Genomic DNA, 14,712 nt, shown 5'->3' on the forward strand with positions numbered 1-14,712 from the left:
GTTCCTCCATAAGTCTAGACAACAAAATGCTTATGTAATTTCATGTACAAAAAAATAGTTTATTACCAAACTCAATCTCAATTTTCCTTCTCTCACACACACCTATTCATAGCAAAGACAGAAAAAGAGAAAGAATATTAGGAAAGTTAAGAATATGGGGTGCCTGAAGGAAACAAAAGCAAAAGTGAACTTTTGGGGCTTCCTCAAGATCAAAAGCTTCTGCACAGCAAAGGAAACAGTCAACAAAACAAAGAGGAAACCCAGGGAATGGGAAAGATATTCTGAAATGCCACTACAGACAAAGATCTGTATCCAAGATGTATATCCAAGATCTATATCCAAGATATTTAAAGAACTCCTCAAACTCAACACTCAAAAAACAGATAATCACATCAAAAAATGGGCAGAAGACATGAACAGACACTTCTCCAAAGAAGACATACAAATGGCTAACAGACACATGAAAAAGTATGCATCATCATTAGCCATCAGGGAGATTCAAATCAAAACCACATATGATACCACCTTACACCAGTTAGAATGGCCAAAATCAACAAGACAATAAACAACAAGTGTTGGAGAAGCTGTGGAGAAAGGGAAACCCTCTTACACTGTTGGTGGGAATGCAAGTTGGTGCAGCCACTTTGGAAAACAGTGTGGAGATTCCTTAAGAAATTAAAAATAGAGCTATCCGATGACCCTACAATTGCACTACTCAGTATTTACCCCAGAGATACAGATGTAGTGAAAACAAGGGCAACTTGTACTCCTTGGTTCATAGCAGCAATGGCCACAGTCACCAAACTGTGGAAAGAGCCAAGATGCCCTTCAACAGATGAATGGATAAAGAAGATATGGTCCATATATACAATGGAGTATTATGCCTCCATCAGAAAGAATGAATACCCAACGTTTATATCAATGTGGACAGGATTGGAGGAAATTATGTTGAGTGAAATAAGTCAAGCAAAGAGAGTCAATTATCATATGGTTTCACTTACTTGTGGAGCATAAGGAATAACATGGAGGACATTGGGAGAAGGAAAAGAGAAGGGTTTGGGGGGAAAAAAAGGGGGAGATGAATCATGAGAGACTGTGGTCTCTGAGAAAGAAACTAAGGGTTTTGGAGGGGAGAGGAGTGGGGGGTTGGGTGAGCCTGGTGGTGGGTATTAAAAAGGGCATGTATTGCATTGGGGAACTAGGTGTGATGCATAAACAACGAGTCTTGGAACACTGAAAAAATAAAGTAAAAAAAGTAAGAAAATGGGGTGCCTGGCTTACTCAGTCACTTAAGCATCTGACTCTTGATCTCAGCTCAGGTCTTGATCTACAGGTTGTGAGTTTAAGCCTCTTATGGAGTTTACTTATGAAAAAAAATTAAGAAAGAATATTATTGCTTAGCATGTTGCCACTGGTGGCTATGAATATACATGAATTTTTGAATTTATCTTTAATGTTCCCATATTTTCTATGTTTTCCTTAATTAACACATATTAGTGTTCCATAAACAGTAACTTAGAACAAGATCACATGAAAAGTTTTTACTTTGTTATTACCACCTAAAGTAGGAGTTACAAAGGAAAAATAGTGTGAACCAGGGAATCAACAAATAAGCAGAGACTAAATTATCTTCATTTTTAAATTTTATTTTACAGATATTATCAAGTGAGTGGGACCATACTAATAGTCGTTAGAGCTTAAAATAGCCTATGAGTAAAAATATGTACATAAATCAATCAATATAAGTATAATATATTTTCATATGGCTACCTTTAAAGGCATCACTAAAGCTCAGTTAGTTCTGCTTTGGAATAGTGAAGGTTATTTATAATCATTTTGATTTGAATTCACATGCTTTATTTAAAAAATTAACAGAACATTTTCACAAACGAAAATTTGAGTCAAAAATGTTATTCAAGTGAACTACAAAGGATTGGGAAGGCTATTTATGTCAATCAGCATTCTGAATAAAATCATACAGTTACTGACTATAAAAAAGCCCAGACATCACCTTCACTTTAAATCTTCCCAGCTCAAATTTAACCATTTAATAAGGCAATAAAATAAATTTAAATTCTGGACTCTTAAGGAGAAATTATATCTGCTATTCCCTACTCCTTGTTTCAATGATGGGGGACATTAATCCATTTCTAAGAAACAAATATGATACATTAAAAAATGCATGTTGGAATTAAAGGTAGCATGGGGATTTAAATTTTGTCTATCCGTGACAGACATTATAGATTTCAGCAAATCACTTAATATTTCTGAGTTAAAAAAGCATGATTCCAACAGATGATCTCTAGGACCTTTCCTACTACATTCTTAGGACCTCGGAAAAAATCATGTTGGTTTTTAGCGTGGTACTATACTTCAGAATTTTATGATTTATGGAAAACAACATTTAAAGCATAAGCAAGGAAATACATCACTGGCATGCTTAGACCATGTCACTGAAGGTTACGGTTTTCTCCTCTGAACTTACTATGGAAGAACTAATGAGAACCACTGCACTTAATTAAGTGAATAACAAAGAGAAACTAAGAATAACGTTAAAGTAGTGTTGAATGATAATCAATGTTTAATGTTAATGTTTTTTCTTTTGATCTATCATTATTAAATACCATTTCAATAAACAGTTTAAAACAAATATACATACTCAGTAGAGCAAACACAATATCTACTTGGAAGGTTTAAGAGAGCCAATTAACAAGAATTTTTTAAAAATGAAAGCTTTTTTTAAAGTTAGAGTCATCTATCTTTCAGAGTTGCACAATGTCTCAGAGACACCCTTATATTTTACGATGAGAATAACTCTCAGTGGAAGTAAACCTAAGACAAAAGGAAAATCATCGAGTTAGCATAGTATGAGTCTGGCCCTTACTTACATGTATGATGTTTGAGAAGAGAAACTGTAGCCCAACATCTAACTGAATGCTCTGTACTACAGAAGCAGGTTCTAAAATACTAAATTAGGGGTACAGATAATTACAGTGTTAATATTCTGCCTACCAAAGTAGCACATCAGTTCTATTTACATAAATAAATCTGTCTCCTGCTTTTGTTCTTTTTCACTTCATAACCTCCATACTTACTGGGGATGCAAAGTATATTTAACACCGGTAACATATTTAAGTAATATATTTAAATTCTGTCTCACTGAAAAATCAACTCAAAGTGAATACATAAGGCAGTTTTAGGTTATGGTATGCTTCATATCTCACGGTGACAGAACTGAATTGGAGGATATTATAGATATTTTCGTAATAAGTTTATTCTGTTTCACTATTTTCATTGGAGGGGTGGGGGTCAGCTGATAGAGGCATGTGGGGTAAAAGTGTGCCTGCACAAGTTTGCTGTGCTCTTTGTAGTTGATTTCTCATCAAGAGATCACTAGTTTCATGGTAATTTTATCACAGCACTTTTGTTGGAGACAATGGGGAAAAGATGTAGGAAAAGTTAGAGGAAGAGGAAAAAAATCAAACCACAAATAGAACTCAGTAGTGACTGTGTGCAAAGATAACTGTTTATAACAAAATAGTGACACTGACTGTACAATGAGGCAGTAAAATCACATCTAAAATGCTCTCTTGATACTGCAGGAGAGTCATGCATTGTCTTCTTCCATTTGTACAGCTAGTCCCACGTTGGGCTGTTCCATGGATTAGCTGTGTGAAATTGGACAAGGCACATATCTGAGCTTCTGTTTTTCCTATACCCTGTTATATATGTAAATTGAGGATAATGATAGGATTATGTAATATTTTATAATTAAACATATAAACACATAAAGAACTTATAACAATGCATCATACATTAAGCGGGATATATGTTAACTATACTTACTTTTCTCTGTATTCTTACATATTTTACTATATTACTATATGGGATGTCTAATAGAATCATAGGATATTGTAAATAAAAGTTTTTGTATTCATTTATTTGAGAGAGAGAGAGAGGGAGAGTAAATAGGGAGAGTGAGAGAGAGAGGCAGACTCCCACTGACCACAGAGAACTTGATATGGGGCTTAATGTTGGGCTCTATCCCAAAACCCCAAGATCATGAACTGAGCCAAAGGCAGTTGCTTAACCAACTCATCCACCCAGTCACCCCAAGAATCAAGGAATTTTTTTAAGAAAAAAAGCGGGACTGGGGGGAAGATAGAGATTCCCCCTATACTCCTCCTTCACACATGCATAGTTTTCGCATTACCACATCGCCCACCAGAATGGTACATATGTTATAACTGATGAACCTACATTCATAATTATAATCACCCAATGTAAAGTTTACATTACAGTTCACTCTTGGTGTTTTACATTCTTTTGGTTTAAAAATGTATAATCACACACATCTACCATTATAGTATCACACAGAATAATTTCATCACCCTAAATATCCTCTGTGTTCATCCTATTCATCTCTCCTTCCCCACCAAACCCTTGGCAATCACTGATCTTTTTACTATCTCCATAGTTTTGCATTTTCCAGAATGTCATATAGTTGGAATAGCACAGCATGTAGCTTTTTCAAATTATCTTCTTTCATTTAGTAATATGCATTTAAGTTTTTTCCTTATATCTGGGATAAATTCTGCTTGGTCATGGTATATAATTCTTTGTATATATTGTTGGATTTGATTTGCTAATATTTTATTAAGGATTTTGACATTTAAGTTCATGAGAGATATTGGTCTGTAGTTTTCTTTTCCTGCAATCTTTTTACCTAGTGTTAGTATTAGGATAATGCTTGTGTCATGTAATGAGTTAAGAAGTATTCCCTCTGCTCTTATCCTCTGAAAAAGATGTAGAAAATTATTGTAATTTTTTCCTTAAATGTTTTATAGAATTTGCCAGTGAGCCCAGGTGGTGCTGGAGCTTTCTTTTTGAGAAGTTTGTTAATTATTGATTCAATATCTTTAACAGAGATAGGCCTATTCAAATGATCACTTTCTAGTGTAGATTTTGCCATATTGTGACTTTCAAGGAATTGGTCCATTTCATCTAGGTTATTAAATTTGTGGGCATATAATTATTCATAGGATCCCTTTATTATCCTTTCAATATCCATGAGATCTGTAGTGATATCTCCTCTTTCATTTTTGATATCAGTAGATTGTGTCCTCTCTTTTTCTTAGCCTGGCTGGAAACTTACTGATTTTATCGATCTTTTCAAAGAAGTAGCTTTTTATTTCATTGATTTTCTCTGTTGATTTTCTGTTTTCATTTTCATTAATTTCTGTTTTAATAATTATTATTTCCTTTCTTGTTTTGAGTTAATTTGTTCTTTTTCTAGTTTCCTGAGGTAGAAATTTAGATTACTGATTTTAGATTTTTCTTCTTTTCTAATATATGCATTCAATGCTAATGTAATGCAAAGTAAATTTCTAAGTATTGTTTTTGCTGCATCCCCCAGGTTTTGAAAGCTGTGTTTTAATTTTTATTTAGCTCAAAATACTTTAAAATTTCCATTGAGATTTTTTTCTTTGATCCAGTTGTTATTTAAAAGTATATTTTATCTCAACATATTTTGAATTGTCCACAGTTTTCTTTCTGTTACTGGTTTTTAGCTGAATTCCATTGTGGTCTGAGAGTTAGCATTATATGATTTTTATTCTTTTAAATTTATAAAAATGTATTAAAATGTATTTTGTGGCCCGACATGTTGTCTATCTTGGTAAATACTCCTTGTGAGCTCAAGAAGCATGTTTATCCTGTTGTTGAATGAAGTAGTCTATAGAGGTGAATTACCTCCAGTTCATTAATATTGTTGTGTTCAATCGGCTTTACTGATTTTCTGCCTACTTGATCTGTCCATTTCTGAGAGAGTTGAAGTCTCCAACTATTAAAGGGGAGTCACCTAATTCTACGCAGTTTTTAGTTTTTGCCTCACATAGCTTGATACTCTATTGTTAGGTGCATCAATTGCTAACAATCATTAGTGATTGTTTTATCTTCTTGGACAATTGACCCCTTTATCATTATATAATGTCCTTCTTTATTCCTGTTAACTTTCTTTTCTTGGAAGTTTTCCTGTCTGAAATTAATATAGCTAATCCTGCTTTCTTTTAATTAATGTTATCATGGTATATTTTCTGCATCCATTTATTTTTCATTTATGTGTGTCTTTCTATTTTGAATGGGTTACTTGTAGACAACATATAACTGGGTCTTCTTTTTGATACATTCTGATGGTTTCTGTCTTTTAATTGGTGCATTTAGATCATTGACATTCAAAGTGATCATGGATATAGTTGCATTAATATCTATCATATTTGTTACTGTTTTCTGTTTTTTACACCTATTTGTTCTTCCTGTTTTTGTCTTCCAAAAATGTTTTGACTGAACATTTTATATGCTTTTTTTATATGCTACTTTCTTAGCATATTGAATATACTTTTTAAAAACAATTTTTTACTTGTAATATATATTAGATATATACTAGAGTTGGTAATATATGTTTACTGCTAATCCAAGTCCACTTTCAAATTTGCTTCATGGGTAGTGTGAATACCTAATTATAATAACAAAACGATCCTAATTTTCCCTCTTATTTTTGTATATCATTATCATTATTTCACTTAAATGTAAATGTAAGCATACAGAAGTGTATATACGTGCATGAGTGTACACAATCTAATACAAGTTGGTATTATTTTGGATATATTGTAATCTGTGAGGTCAATTTAAAATAAGAAAAATATAAGTTTTAATTTTACCTTCACTTCATCCTTCTTTGATACTTTCCATTTATTTATGTAGATCTGATTTTCTGACATCTATTAATTTCCTTCTCTCTGAATAAATTTTTTGGTCATTTCTTTCCAGGTAGGTCTCCTGTTGAAGTCTTTCAATTTTTGTGTGTTTGAGAAGTCTTTATTTCTCCTTTACTTTTGAAGGATAATTTAACAAGATATAGAATTCTATATTATTGTTTTTTTTCTCTCAACATTTTGGTATTTCATGCCACTCTCTTCCTGTATACATGATTTTTGAAGAGTCAGATGTGATTCTTATCTTTGTTCTTCTATAGTTACAGTGTTTTTTTGTGTTTGTTCGTTTGTTTTACCTCTAGCTTCTTTCAGGATTTTTCTTCATCTTGGATGTTGTGTAGCTTGACAATGATATTCATAGGTGTAATTTTTTATTATTATAGTTTTTTCTTTTTCTTTTCTTTTTTTTTTTTAATCTTTGCATTTAACCTTCTTGGTATTTTCTGAGCTTCCCGTATCTGCGGTTTGTTGTCTGACATTAACTTAGGGAATTCTCAGTTATCTCAATCATTATTGTTCAAACATTTATTTTGTTCTTCTTTTTCTTTCTTCTTCTTCAGGTATTCCCACTACATGTATGTTATCCTTACTGTAGCTTTTCCACAGTGCTTGGTTATTTTATTCTTTTTACTTCAGTATTTGTTCTCTTTGCATTTTTGATTTTGAGGATTTGTTTGCTGTATCATCTAGCTCTGAGATTCTTTCCTCAATCGTGTCTAGTCTACTAAAAGCCCATTAAAAACACTCTTCACAGACCTGTACCCCTGGGGATAAAAATATATGTTTATAAAAAATAAAAAATTAAAAACAAACAAACAAACAAACAAACACTCTTCATTTCTGTTACAGTAGGAACTTTTTTTTGTTGTTTTATTTTCTCAAACATTTTCTTTTTAGTTCTTTCTTAGGATTTCTACCTCTTTTGGTACATTGCCCATCTATTTTTATCTGTTAGAGTCCTTAGTGTACTAATCATGGTTATTCTCTATCCCCAGTCTCATAACTCTAACATTCCTGTCATGCTCTTCCTGATGCTTATGTTCTCTCTTCAGTTGTGTTTGTTACCATTTGGTATACCTTGTAATTTTTTCTTTATATCTGGACATGTTCTTCTGAGTAAGAGGAACTGCAGCAAATAGGCCTTGGTAATGTGGTGGTAAGGTGTGGGGGAAAGGTAGCATTCTATAGTTCTTTGATTAAATCTCAGTTTTTTAGTGAGCTAAGCCCCTGCATTGTGAGCTTCATATCATTTCTTAGATTCCCCCCTCCCCGCCATCTCAGGTTGGGCAGAATGGCTAGAGTAGGCTGAGTTGCATTATCCCTTCCCCCATATCATTAGGCTCTGATAATACTATAGCATGTTATGCTTTGGATAACTAGTTTCCCATGGTGCCCAGATTTATTAACAAGAGCACAGTGCTGTGGATATTTCAAAATCATTCTTTCCTCTTCCACCCCAAAAAGCAGATGATTTTTCTCTGATATTTACTATGAGAACACAGTTAAGCTCTTAGAGGTAAATCTCATAATAACGTGGGAACCCGTTATGAGTAGGTCTCCCTGGAATTTTTAATTCTCAAAGTTTTCCACATTAAGTCTCCAATAATTCATCAATTACAGTTTAGTTTTTCCTACCTGGCCCTGGTTCTCCTGGTGATTTCTGTTAAGGTTTCCTCTGGTGAGCCATGCCATCAGCTTTTTGCCTGTCTGTGTCCTTTCCTCTCTTATGGATCCAAGAAGAGTTGTGTGTTGTTTTTTGTTTTTTCAGTGTGCTTAGTATTTTATGTTTTTAAGACAGAGTGGTACCCTCCAAACTTCATACATATGGAACCAAAAGCTGGAAGTCCAGGATATTTTAAGGATATAAATATAAACATGTTAAGCACTTAGAATAGGGCATAATTAAACACAATGTATGTTAGCCATGATATTTTAATGTATTATTATATAATTTATCACATTACAGTATAGCCTTACTATATTATATAATGTATTTTTTAAAAACATTTTACTTACTTGAGGAGAGAGAGAGAGAACATGGGCAGGGGGACAAGCAGAGGGAGAGAATTGATCTATAAGGTACATAAAATAATTTTTCCTGATCTGAGACCAACAACACCTCAAAAGGAAAGTATATGCTATCTATAAAACACCTAGTTCAAAGTCATAATTTAAAGACAGTTTTATTATGCTCACCTAAATTCAGAATTCAATATGATACTAAATTTGTGCTTTGGGATTATAAAAGCTGAAAGGAATCTTTAATTAGAAGAAAATATGAACAAACTAGAATACAGAGATTTCTTTGCAAAATATGAATGATAATTTTGATGAGGAAATTTAAATTTAATTTTTTCCTTTTGTTTAGAATTGTTCTTTACATTTTTTTTTTGTTGGATATATCATTACATAATGTCAGTAGGCTTCCCCAAAGCTTAACACCATAGTTTTTAAAGAACTAGGTGACAAGTACTTTTTTTATTTCTATATATGTTACTGATGTGCCAAGTATCATTCTGGACATCATAGATACAGATTAGAAGATCTCTGCATTTATGGAGCTTCTGTTCTAGTGTATGTCTCCGAATCAGGTTTTTGTTACAGAAAAAAAAAATATTTTTAAAGATATTATTTATTCATCAGTGAGAGAGAGAGAGAGAGAGATAGCACAAGCAGGGGTAGCTGCAGGAAGAAGGAGAAACAGGTTCCCCATTGAACAAGAAGCCTGATGCAGGACTTGACCCCAGGACCCTGGGATCATGACCTGAGCTGAAGGCAGAGGTTTAACTGACTGTGCCACCCAGGCATAACAGATTTTTAAAGGGGATTGTAATAACTTGAAATGCACAAACACAAAATTTAGTTTGAAGCCTTACATAATTTTTTAGGTTAATTTTAATTAACCTATTTAATTAATTTATTTAATTTCTATTACTGGGATTAAAGGCATAGATCTTACAGAAGTAACAATTGTTTTCTGGATTTGTAAAGTCAATTCCAAAAAGCTGTTGTGAAAGTTCTAAAATCCCTTTAACAATTTTATATGACTGGCAACTATAAAAGAAAATACTCAAATTGATTCTTTTGACTTTTGGCTCTCTCAAATTGATTCTTTAATCAGGATATAAACCTATTATGCAAGGTATACATTGTTATTTTATAACCTATATTGTTCCTTTCATTACTTTCGCAAGGTAGACATATAGCCAAGTCTATATTTGGCTTAATACTTTAAAAAAACATTTTGAGAAAATAAATATAAGACTTGATTCCCAGACTGTACATTTTTCTGGCAATCTCCCATCATAAGAATGGTAGATATCGTCCTAGTAAAAATGAAAAAACACAGAAATGATTTTAAATATAAAAATGGCTTTGGTAAACGCAAGATACATTTGGCAGCTCATTTTACAGAAGTGGGGTCCTATAAAAACATATTATGAAGTATTTCTGTTTATTTAGCTATATTGTTTTAAAGTTACTTTTGTATTTCCATGAAGGAGTCTTAGTTATGAATTCCCTAAGCTTTCCTTATTTTTAAAGGCTTGGCAAAGAAAAATACTGTTGTGCTGTGCCTTGAAGTGCTATTTTAATACAGAGTGCTTGAGTTTCTGATTTATGAGTTCTACAAGATTCTGGCCAATCTTTCATTTTTTATCTCGCATTTTTCTTTATAACATATAATATGGAATCAAAAATATCTTCCTATGCCTCAATCGAATATTGTCTAAACTATGATTTTCTCTAACTCAAAAATGTCTAGAATATTTCAGTTTAAAAGAACTACTCAGTCATCAGAAAGATGCTATTGAAATGTAACTATTTTAATGTTTTACTGCCTTGGATCTTATTTTGCCTAGATTTCCCTGAAGTGAGTGGGCCTCATCTGTGTAAGATTTCTTAGATGCTTGAATTTATACTTTAGCATTGGGAACTCTGTCTACTTTAACAGGGCACTCAACTATCCTTGTAGAAGTAGTGTTCAGAGACTTGTACCTCCTTTGAATATTTATTTCCCATAGTTGCTGATTCTTAGGAATATGGCATGAATAGAATTTCTTGAAAACTGTGTCTTCAAAAGAATCTACTTCAGGACTGCATTATTACCATAGTAATGTGAAGGCAAGGTTTTCCTTAAGGAGAAAATGAAATATGTAATTTAACATTTTGCTTAGTCCCACCATATGGTCGTATGAATTAAATTAATGAGAAACAATAGAAGCATTATTTTCTTATATGTTTATTCAAAATTATAAAATATAATTCCTGATCTTGTTACAGGAAAGAAGTCAGTAGAATATTTGAATATTGAAAACTTGTACTGTGGAAACTTTGATATTTGCTTTCTCTGAAAGAAAATTAGAATTTTAAGTCATGCCTTTAGTTGAGTTAATTTATTCCAGGGGATCATATTTATACTTTGTCTTCCAGTAATGTTGTCCTTCTGGGTACAATAAACTGTAAGAAGTTCCTCCCTTCATGTTGGCCAGTTTGGTCTCAGAGCATTCATTTTCACACTACTTGATGGTGAAAATTAACTTAATATGAAAATGATGAGATTCTTTAGTCAATGATATTTTTCAAGTGATTATGAGGCACAAATATAATACAGAAAAAAGAAAGTAAAGTTTCATTATGTCCCAAACTTTAACCATTTCTGATTGTATTTAATGAAATATAGAATTTTAAACTCACTAGGCATTTGTTGGTTATGAAACTTTAGGAGTCATTCAGATTTCAATTCACCATTCTCTTCAAGACAAAACAAAGCAAAACTTCTGCTTTGTTGAGAGTTAGTACCAGTATAAATGTGATCAATGGCTTTAATGAGAGGACTTGGAGAAAAAGTTTTTTCCTTGTTAGCTACAACACTCCTACTTAAGTTTTCTGTGTAAATAACTGTACTCCAATATCCTATTTCTCAATCCCTATACTTTATAATACAATAGAAAAAAGGAAGAAATATTTTGCTCTTTTCTCCTTCACTTAGGACTTTTGTGGTATCTTCCCTACTGAGATAATTTATTTTACCAAATTATTCCTTTTATAATACCTGTCTAGTATCCTAAACATACTTCAACATGTTTATTATAGGAAGGTTTTTTTTTTTAATTAAATAAGCAAATCTACATGTTCTTTTGAACCTGTTTAACCTGTTCTGACTAGAAAAGAATAGATTCAAATGATCTGGGATTTTTGGGGCCAAGTCTTTTCACAACTATCAAAATAATTACTAAATTAAGAATGAAAAATTGCATACTCTCTTTTTCCAACTATAATAAAATCATGAGGCTAAATTGTTATTTTCCCTGTAGGAGATGATTTTGTTATTAATATTCTAAGACCATCAGAATACTGAACAATTATAGTTTTCCAGCTATATTTCTGAAAAGTTGTAAAAAATTTCTAGGACTAAAATAGCAAATGCTGATATCTATGAACAAATGCCTAGTTTCCTTATTCTCTTAGTTTCATGTTCTGAAAGCAACCATGAGATAAAAACTTGGATTCAGTTACTGTATTTAGGGCTGATTCAAAGAAATAAAAATGAGGGAATAGGGAAAATAGTATTAGAGGAAAGAAAAAGCCAGTATAGAGTGTGTTAATGAGTTGGTATTCAATTCCGCTGGCTATCCTCTGCAAAACTCTGTTGCATGTGACTCAAGATTGTTTCACTGAGGGATAGGGAAACAGTATTTAGTCTCCACAGTTTCAGGTGAACTCAGAGGTTAGTCAAGGGAATGTGTAGTGCTTTATCAAATAGAATCCACTAATATTATCTCTTGCATTGTTCAGATACACTTGTGCCCAATATTGATTCCACTGTGTCACTGGCATTTCAAAATGTTGGTTGTCTTCAGTGTCAAAAAGAAAAGCATGAAATAAGAGGGTTAGTGAAATCTAACCTAGTGAAATCTAATCTAGTGAATCTACTGTCACAAATAGAGGCCATAATTGATATTTTACACCTTTCTTGACCTCCATTTTAGAGACCTATTATCTTGGTGAACATTTCTATTGTTCTAATTCCATGGCCTACTAGGGTGACACAGAAATTTATTCCTGAGCCTCCAGTTACGTTGTCATTATCAGTTCATGATTGCTGCAAGAGTACATTTACTCTCATCAGAAGTTTAGAGATGTCTTAGTGAGTCTCCTATACTCCAGCCATATTTCTTCATGTTCTCATTTTGTAGCAGCAGCTTTAGTATTCATTATACCAGTTATGAAGATATGACTCTCAGATTTCTGACTGCAGAGAGAGTCTGAGCTTTGAATTAAACCCATGCTTTCCTTGGTCTATCTCTAGCCAATGATTGAGCATGTAATGAATGCTAAGGCAGACCCATTCCTGAGAAGTGTGGGAGTCCTGTGACAAGCAACTTCGGCTTAAGGACTCCCTGACAGCTTTACCAAAGTCTATTAGAATTTCATTGTGTCTGAGATGCTTCTTCCTTTGTCTTCTCTCTCCTTTACCTGGGATTAAATTTTCATTTAATTTCTGCTAGTTCCTCCTACCTCCTCTTTACACATTTCCCATTTTTTTCCCCAAAGATATTGCCATATTAAATCTCTTTCATAGCTAATCCCATTTTAATATCTGCTTTGGTGGAGACTTCACCACACAAGTGATACCAGGACAATGAGCGTTATAAAGATTCCATAGCAGAGACAGGGAAGGATGACTGTTTAAGGCAGGGTATAGATGTCTTCCTTCAGTTATGGATATCTTCAGAGGGCTATTTTAGCCTTAGAACTCCCGCTGTGCCAGTTACTTGAGGTCTTTTTTGCAACATAATCATCACAGTTCAACTTCTTCCTCTTCCAATTCTGCTTTGTCACTGCCTTTCTGGTGTGGTTCTTGATAGCTCTCTCCAATAAACACTCTACATAGAAATCTCCATTTTGGGGAGCCCCACCTGTGGTTATGTAATGCTAGCAACTTACACTATCTCTACTATGGAGTCTTCTTCTTCTTCTTTTTAAATTTATTTTTCTTTTCTTTTCTTTTCTTTTAAATTAAAAAATCTTATTTATTTAATTGACAGAGAAACATACAGTGAGAGAGGGAACACAAGCAGAGGGAGTGAAAGAAGGAGAAGCCGAGCAGGGAGCCCAATGTGGGGCTTGATCCCACCTGGGATCAAGCTCTGAGCCAAAGGCAGGCACTTAACAACTGAGCCACCCAGGCACGCCTCTACTAAGGAGTTTTCTATAAAGTTTACATTGTCTTCTATAAAGTTTGCATTATATTACATTGTTCACTAATGCTTTTAAGACTTTTTTTTTCTTTCTTTTTTTTTTTTTTTGTAAGACTTGAGGAAAAACTGAGTTCCAGATTTGGATTTATCTGACACTGAGATGCCCTAAAGATAAAGAGATATTTGGAGAAACTTTGTGAATTTGCACAAAAGTTGATGAAGGGTTCCCCTAGGCATGATCTTGGGGAGGCATTGAGAGAAGAATATCAAATGGAGGGAACCTCCAACTGACATCAGGTACTAATCTGATGCTAATCAGATACTAATTTGATAATAATAAATCTATGATATTAAATTGTTAGATAATCTCTGCAAAGACTGTAATTTATTTGGAACCAGAACACCAGTGAGAAATAAGGTTGAAGATTAGACTTGAGTGCTTTCCACTTGAAGATAATACTTGAGGCCATAAGGTTACTCTAACACTCCTTAATTTTATCTACTGCTTTGCTATTCTTCATACCTTTTGTATATTTAATCTACTATATATTTTAGATATTAATCTTGTTTATTATTTTCCTACCTCATCTATAAGGTAATTTCTATGAGAGCAAGTTTTTCTCTTCTTATCACAGTGGAATCCCCGGAACTGAGAATAGTTGCTGCAAAATTGCCTGACTCATTATAGATTTTTAGTAATTATTTGAACATAAATGAATATGGAAGAATAAATGAAT

The sequence above is a fragment of the Mustela nivalis genome (genome assembly GCF_964662115.1).
Source record: "Mustela nivalis genome assembly, chromosome: 4".
Lineage (NCBI taxonomy): Eukaryota > Metazoa > Chordata > Mammalia > Carnivora > Mustelidae > Mustela > Mustela nivalis.